Source organism: Asparagus officinalis, chromosome 7, assembly GCF_001876935.1.
Source record: "Asparagus officinalis chromosome 7, Aspof.V1, whole genome shotgun sequence".
Taxonomy (NCBI): domain Eukaryota; kingdom Viridiplantae; phylum Streptophyta; class Magnoliopsida; order Asparagales; family Asparagaceae; genus Asparagus; species Asparagus officinalis.
Genome location: NC_033800.1, coordinates 51,191,427 through 51,200,464, shown reverse-complemented (window position 1 = coordinate 51,200,464; position 9,038 = coordinate 51,191,427).

Here is a 9,038-nt window from a genome sequence, read left to right as displayed (position 1 = left end):
GATTTGAAGGAGGATTTGTTGAAAGATTTGTTGAAAGATTGTTGATTTTTCTTAAATTTCTTCCCTTTGGGTTTGAAATTCTTAGATTTAGGCTTATCCTCTACCAAGTTTACTTTAGCTTTTGTATCATTATTGGTGTTGGAATTTTGCCTATGCTGGTCTTCAATACGAATAGCCTTGAGGGCTTCAGTTAAGGTTAGATCTCCTTGCTTGTGTCGGAGATCTCCAGCAAATCTAGACCAGGAGGGAGGAAGTTTATCAATCAAACATGAAACTTTATAATCGTCAGTAAAAGTGTTTCCTTTTGATTGGAGATGACGGAGGAAATCTAGGAATTCATGAATTTGTTCATTAATGGGCTTGTCATCAACCATCATGAACTTATTGAAGGAGGAGGAGGTGAAACGCAGAATTCCGGCATCATCATAGCCATATTCTGCTTCAAGAGCATTCCATAGGTCTTTTGCACTTTTGAACTCATAATATATGTCATAAAGGTTGTCCGCAAGTGCACTAAGAATCCTATAAAAACAATGATAGTTGATTTCTTCTGGTTTCATAGAACTAGAAAAGGAGCTAGCACCAGAACCAGAAGTGGAAGAGCAGGTTGAGCAGGATCAGGAGTCAAAGGTTGAGAACCACTAGTAGATGACTCAGAAGTGTCAATAGCAGATAAAAGACCTAAGGTAGTGAGCCAGTATTTTATCTGATTAGCCCACCGTTTATAGTTAACATCGGTGAACTTCTCAGGTTTGACACTTTTGAATGATCAGGAATTGTCATAAGTCCAATTCAAGTTTACTAGTGTAGATAGATGTAATCTGATCAAATAAAAGATTTTATCAATACTATTAGACCAGAAACTTAATTAAACCTGCTCTTAACCAAAAACTCTAAAAGTGAAAAGATTAAAGTTTTAGTCGAGTAGTTTGGCCAGGTAAGGATAGTACTAGAGGTTGATCAAAGATCTATTAAGTACCTCGTTTCTTGCAGAGCGCTTTACGCAACCCTTAAACATTGCCTTAGAAACCAACTAATCCAAGAAAACTTGAACCAGTTCACTTAAAGATTTTTTTTTACTATATATATATATGAAAAGTGACAGGTGCAGAAATTGAGTACAGAAGCAGCAAAGAAATAAATATAAATATAAATATATATATATATATGATCGGGAGCAGTCGTGATGTCACTGTTCTAGAAGATTAAGGACCCGCCTATCGCCCTGGCGCAATTTGTCCTCTCTCCCCTAGCGGTAAAAACCCCCGGAATCGGCCGGCCTCTACACTCGGGTGTGAGTCACAGAGCTTATGCTCAGACGAAAACGGTTGCCCAAAAAATAGAAATATAAAATATGTAGCCGAAATTTCTTGGAGGAATGAAGTAGAGAAGAGAAGAGAGTTTAGAAGTTCTTCTCTTCGTTGGTGTGTTTCTGAATGAGCTCCAAGCCTGCTTATATAGGTGAGGAGAAGTGTAACCCCCGCTGAATCCAAGGGACCGTTACGCACAAATCTTACTTCCGTTACCCGCATACAGCCGTTACAGAACGTGTAAAACGTGCAAAAATAAAAGCTTGAGAAGCAAAAAATGTGTGCGTGTGCGGTGCGGCGTGGCGCGCGCGTGCGGGCGAGGCGGGCGTGCTCGCGCGCGCGTGTATGGTAGAAATGCAAAGCCCACAAAATCCAAAACACTATTCAAAGCCCAATAAGGAGAGAACCATTATATACCCTATACTATTCATCTCATTTTCCAATGTGGGACTATTCACAAAGGCAAAATTGCCTTTTTATGAACAAAGCATCCAACAAAATAGTCACTAGGTCTTTTATCTGCTATTGACACTTCTGAGTCATCTACTAGTGGTTCTCAACATTTGACTCCTGATCCTGCTCAACCTGCTCCTTCCACTTCAGGTTCTGGTGCTAGCTCATTTTCTAGTTCTATGAAACCAGAAGAAATCAACTATCATTGTTGTCATAGGATTCTTAGTGCACTTGCGGATAACCTTTATGACATATATTATGAGTTCAAAAGTGCAAAAGACCTATGGAATGCTCTTGAAGCAGAATATGGCTATGATGATACCGGAATTCTGCGTTTCACCTCCTCCTCCTTCAATAAGTTCATGATGGTTGATGACAAGCTCATTAATGAACAAATTCATGAATTCCTAGATTTCCTCCACCATCTCCAATCAAAAGGAAACACTTTTACTGACGATTATAAAGTTTCCTGTTTGATTGATAAACTTCCTCCCTCCTGGTCTAGATTTGCTGGAGATCTCCGACACAAGTAAGGAGATCTAACCTTAACTAAAACCCTCAAGACTATTCGTATTGAAGACCAACATAGGCAAAATTCCAACACCAAGAATGAAACAAAAGCTAAAGTAAACTTGGTAGAGGATAATCCTAAATCTAAGAATTTTAAACCCAAAGGGAAGAAATTCAAGAAAAATCAACAATCTTTCAACAAATCTTTCAACAAATCCTCCTTCAAATCAAATCCCAATCCTTCCAGCCATAAGTCTGATGAGAAGTTCTGCTTTGGCTGTGGTAGAACCAACCACATGGCTCACAACTGTATCTTTCGGAAGAAGGAACCGGCCAAACCTGCCCCTAAAGGAAATGGATCCAACAAAGTTAATATGCTTGAAATGAATCCAACCTCCTTCAGGTTAGCCTCTTCATCTCATCTTGTAAATTCTCTAACTTCTTCCACTGATTGGTATTTGGATTTCGGAGCAAATATCCACGTCTGTAATGACCGCTCTTGGTTTTTAAATTATCAGGAATCACGTGGAGGAAGCATAAGCTTAGCAGATGACTCCACTAAATCAATAATAGGAAGTGGACGTATAGAGCTCACCATGACTTCTGGGAAATCTCTTCATCTGCAAGGCGTTTATCATGTTCCTTCTCTCCGTCGCAATCTGATTAGTGAATCTCTTCTTCTTAGAGCTGGTTATAGGATTGTAAAAGAATCCAATAAATTTGTGATTACAAAGAGTAATGTTTTCATAGGAAAAGGTTTTATCTGCAATGGCATTTTCAAACTCAATGTAATCAATTCCAGTTCTAATGAAATTTCTGAGTCTTCTGTTATACAAATTGTTGAATCTTGTGATTTCTGGCATGGACGACTTGGACATGTTAATTTTCAAACGTTGCAGAGAATGAGTAAATTAAACCTCATTCCTAAATCTTCTCATGATCCCTCATCTAAGTGTGAAATCTGTGTTCAAGGGAAACACACTAAAAAACCCTTCAAGTCTATAACTAGAAACTCTGAACCCCTCGAATTAATTCATAATGATGTGTGTGACTCAAACCGAGTTCTCACCCGAGGGGGCAGAAGGTATTTTTTGACTTTTATAGACGATCACTCCAGATATTGTTACACCTATCTTCTCAAAACTAAAGATGAAGTCTTAGATAAGTTTAAGGTGTATAAAGCTGAATCTGAGAATCAACTTGACAGGAAGTTCAAGATTCTAAGATCTGATAGTGGGGGGGGTATAGCTCAAATCATATGACAGAATATTGCCAAGAACACGGTATTATTCATGAGGTTACTACTCCCTATACACCACAGTCTAATGGGGTAGCTGAACGAAAGAATAGAACACTAATGTACATGGTGAACTGTATGTTACTCAGTTCAGGAGCACCTGAAAATCTCTGGGGTGATGCTCTTCTTTCTGCTTGCTTTATTCTCAATAGAATTCTCCAGAAAAATTCTGATACAACTCCTTATGAATATTGGAAGGGGAGATCTCCTAATCTGAATTTCTTCCGGGTTTGGGGTTGCTTGGCTAAAGTAGCTATTCCCGAACCTAAAAAGAAATTGGTTCTAAGACTGTAGATGCTGTTTTTATTGGATATGCACTAGATAGCAATGTTAACAGATTTTTAGTCATCAAATCTGAAATTAGTGACATATCCAACAATACCATCATTGAAGCAAGAGATGCAATCTACTTTGAAAACATCTTTCCTTTCAAATCTAAAATCTCAGAAAATCCCAGATCATCCATTCCTTCTGATATACCATCTTCCAGTTCTTCTTAACCTCTTGATATTGAACCTCGAAGAAGCAAAAGAGGTAGAATCGAAAAGGATTTTGGAGAAGACTTTCTTACCTTTCTTGTTGAAGGTGATCCAAGCTCATTCCAAGAAGCAATGGATTCACCTGAATCTCCTTTCTGGAAAGAAGCCATCGATAATGAAATTAAATCTATCATGGGAAACCATACTTGGATACTCACCGACTTACCTCCAGGTTGTAAACATATTGGTTGTAAGTGGATATTCAAGAAAAAACTCAGAGCTGATGGTTCCATAGATAAATTTAAAGCTAGATTAGTAGCTAAAGGCTATACTCAACAAAAGGGCATTGATTATTTTGATATCTATTCTCCTGTAGCTTGAAGCTCAACTATCCGAGTATTATTAGCCTTTGCTGCTATCCATAAGCTAATCATACATCAGATGGATGTCAAAACTGCTTTCCTGAATGGTGATTTAGATGAAGAGATCTATATGCACTAACCTGAAGGCCTCATTGCCAAGGGTCAGGAAAACAAAGTCTGTAAGCTTGTTAAATCTTTGTATGGTCTTAAACAAGCTCCTAAACAATGGCACCAGAAATTTGACAACGTCATTGCACAATATGGCTTCACTGTGAATGAACAAGATAAATGTGTCTATTCTAAAGTGATAAACAATGACTATGTCATTCTCTGTCTCTATGTTGATGATATCCTTATCTTTGGAACAACACTTGAATTAATTTCAAAGGTTAAGGATTAGGGCTTTCTGTTTTTAGGTCCATTTGTTTACCTAACTTTATCTTTAAACCCAAGTATTATTAGTTGTATCTTTAAACCCAACTTTTTTTTGTATTTATCTTTAAACCCAATTTTCTTATATAGGGGGACCCACATATAAGAGTATTATATTTTGGAATTGGGTTTAAAGATAAATACAAAAAGAAAGTTGGGTTTAAAAATATACCTAATAATTCTTGGGTTTAAAGATAAAGCTAGGTAAACAAATGGACCTAAAAACAAAAAGCCCTAAGGATTATATTTCCAAAAACTTTGATATGAAAGACTTAGGTCTTGCAGACATTATACTTGGAATGAAAATCTCTAGAGACACTAGAGGAATATCTTTGAGTCTTTCCCATAGCATTGATAAAATGCTAATCAAATTCAACTTTCATAACTCTAAACCTGTTTCCACACCTTATGATTCTTCTATATCCTTGAAGAAGAATGAAGGTGAACATGTCTCCCAGCTGAAATATTCTCAGATGATTGGATCTCTTCTTTACATATCCAACCGAACCAGACCTGATATAGCTTATGTTGTAGGGAGACTGAGTCGGTATACTAGCAACCCTAGCAAAGATCATTGGACTACCTTAGAAAGAGTATTCAAATATCTGAAAGACACAATTGACTATTGCTTGATTTACACTGGTTACCCTGATGCTATAGAAGGGTATAGTGACGCCAACTGGGTCACGGATTCCAATAGTGTAAAGTCTATATCTGGATATGTATTTCTTTTTTATGGTGCTGCTGTATCCTGGAAATCATGTAAGCAAACAATAATTGTCAGGAGCACCATGGAATCTGAGCTGATTGTTCTTGATACTACTTGCACAGAAGCCGAATGGTTAAAAGATCTTCTCTCTAATCTTCCTTTGGTCCCTAAACCCTCTCCTCCTATTTCCATTCACTCTGATTCTAGATCTACCATAGAGCTTCTTAAGCAAGTACATGTAAATAAAAAACATAACAAACATATTCAAATAAGATATAAGTCTGTACAACGCCTGTTAGATAAAGTTGTGATCTTAGACTTTGTAAAGTCTGAGAAAAATCTTGCTGACCCTTTGACTAAGGAATTATCCAGGAGTGTGGTTCTGGATTCATCGAGGGAGATGAGGTTAAGCCCATAAATGAGGTCACTGACAGCGACAACCCAACCCTTATTTGGAGACGTAGTCCTAATGTCTGTTCAATGTGGTAGAAACAAGCTGGACAAGTGACTCTCGTGTGGAGCATCGACCTAGATATATTTATATATTATTATATAGTATTTGCTACTACCCCTTCTCTATGATGACGATGCTCTTATGATACAGCTGGCTAGACTGAGTTTTACTCTTAATAAGTCCAACGCGTGTATTGTGAGGGGTATTAAATAAACAACTGTAGTACCCTTTGAGGACTTACCTACGTAAGAGGAACCGTGATGGCCGCGGTTGGGGGGGGGGCAGGGCTGACCCCTAGAAACTCTCATGAGTCGGTTTTTTGTGAGCATGGCCTTTAACGCTCAACCCGCTTAGCTCAATAGATAAAAACGTATTGTGAGTGTTTTTATCAATACCTGATCCAAGGGGCCTAATTCAATGCCTAGTCCATTATGTCCCTCAGGTGGCGATGAATTCACTAAGGAAAGGTTCAAAGCCGAAAGCTACCTCTCCTGAATTCACGATACGAAAGGTTGCCCAACCTAAGGAAAGGTTCAAAGCCGAAAGCTACCTCTCCTGAATTCACGATACGAAAGGTTGCCCAACCTATATTTATTTTGTGATTTATTTATTGATTTATTATTTTCAGTCAATATTGCCTTTTGGGGGGGACTGTTGGATGTTTTGTTTATGAAAAGGCAATTTTGCCTTTGTGAATAGTCCCACATTGGAAAATAAGATGAATAGTATAGGGTATATAATGGTTCTCTTCTTATTGGGCTTTGAATAGTGTTTTGGGTTTTGTGGGCTTTGCATTTCTACCACACACGCACGCGCGTGCACGCACGCGTGTGCACGCACGCCACACCTCGGCTCGTCTACCACACACGCGTGCGCGCGCCACGCCTCGCCACGCACGCCGCACACGCACACATTTTTGCTTCTCAAGCTTTTATTTTTGCACGTTTTACACGTTCTGTAACGGCTGCATGCGGGTAACGGAAGCAAGATTTGTGCGTAACGGTCCCTTGGATTCAGCGGGGGTTACACCTCTCCTCACCTATATAAGCAGGCTTGGAGCTCATTCAGAAACACACCAACGAAGAGAAGAACTTCTAAGCTCTCTTCTTTCTCTACTCTCATTCCTCCAAGAAATTTTGGCTACATATTTTATATTTCTATTTTTTGGGCAACTGTTTTCGTCTGAGCATAAGCTCTGTGACTCACGCCCGAGTGCAGAGGCCGGCCGATTCCGGGGTTTTTTACCGCTAGGGGAGAGGGGACAAATTGCGAATAGGCGGGTCCTTAATCTTCTAGGGCAGTGATATCACGACTGCTACCGATCAGGCCTGAATTTTCTAACTCTTTAATTTGTTTTTTATATTATTATATTCCTATTTTGACAGCATATTTTACCCTCAGAGAAAAAGGAATTTGTGTTTTGTCAAGTAAATGTTTCAAAAGTAAAATAGCAAGAAAAATTAACTCAGGGGGTATATCCACAATTGGATCTATCCACAATGATAGAAGTACAGCCTACAGGGGGGTCTCACTGCAATTGCAAAATCAGTTTCAACTGCGGTTATTTGTTCTGCTGCAATTACAATCGTAAAGAAGATCACTTTTTAACAAATGATTTGTTGATGGAATGCGTAGCAAACCGTTTTTGTATAAGATGGTTCATTTACAGCTGTAATGACAAAAATATAACAATTGCATGAACACAACAACTTGAATGTAATATATTTTGTAAATTACAACTGCATCTAAGTTGATAAATTTTTTTATGAACCACACAATTCTAAATGTACACTGAAACTTGTTTTTAAATTATTTGTTACCCAGTAATTTTGTTCAAGAGGATAGTTGGATAGTTGGTATAAATTCACTACATATATCTTTTAATTCGCAAGATTTAGCTTGTTTTTATATTTTGCATCACATGGTTGTTTTGGTTTAATTATTATCATTAGGTTGTAAGTTTGACTCTCACAATTTGCCCCGAAGTATACAAGATGTATGAGATTCGGTTCATCTTTAACTAGGTGGTAATTAGAGCCAAAGTCTCTCAATTCTTATCATCTATCTCAATTCCAAAGGATGACATTACGCCACATAAAATTTTCACTAATGGTTTGATTATAGTGGTTTTCAAGTTTACTAATGGTTTTCAAGATAACGATGGAAATCTTATGTGGCGTGATCTCATCCGTTTGAAGTGATAAGGATGGTAAAGATTGAGAGAATTGGACACACTTCCGGATCCGTATGTATTAGAGTGGATTAATTTGGTAACGATTCTTATTCATAAAGCATAAAAGTTCTTTCTTATGCTTTATTTATTCTTTCTTCTTCTGTGTTAGGTTCTTTATATCACTTTGGGATATTTCTTTGTTGACGTTATATGTGTAGAATAAGCGCGACCCTTCTAAAAATTAGTATTAAAAAAAATCATAACAAAATATATGCACCATTCTGAGTATAGATATTATTCCAAGTATCCCAGTTAAAAGAGAGTGTCATATAAAGAATAATATAGGCACATGCATCAATTAAGAATCTTTGATTTTTCATCCAAAAGATGGGAGGAAATTAAAAGAGATAATTCTAGAAGGGCGAAATGTCAAAAAATCATCCTGGGTGATTATTACGTAACGCGCTTAACTTTCAAAATATCAGAAGATACCTCTTAAGTTTGAATTCGGATCCTCTTTACTATCACTTAGTGAAAAGAGCACTACTTTTTATCTCGGTCATTGATTACACATGGGTGACTGTGATTCATTCTAAATAAAACACTCACTATTCCCTATGAATTACACTCATTTCTAGTGTACACCTAAAAATAAATAATAACCATTCACTAGATAATCAAGATCATGATAAAGTAGTTGTTTCTATACTATTTTTTTTAGTAGTGAAGAATATCTGAAGAACACACATCTTATCAGAACCCCCAACATGCAGTAAGTGGTTCTGAGCCATTAATTGAGGGGGCATACTATCAAATTGCACCCCCACCCTATTTTTCACATTGAAGGCCAGAATCACCC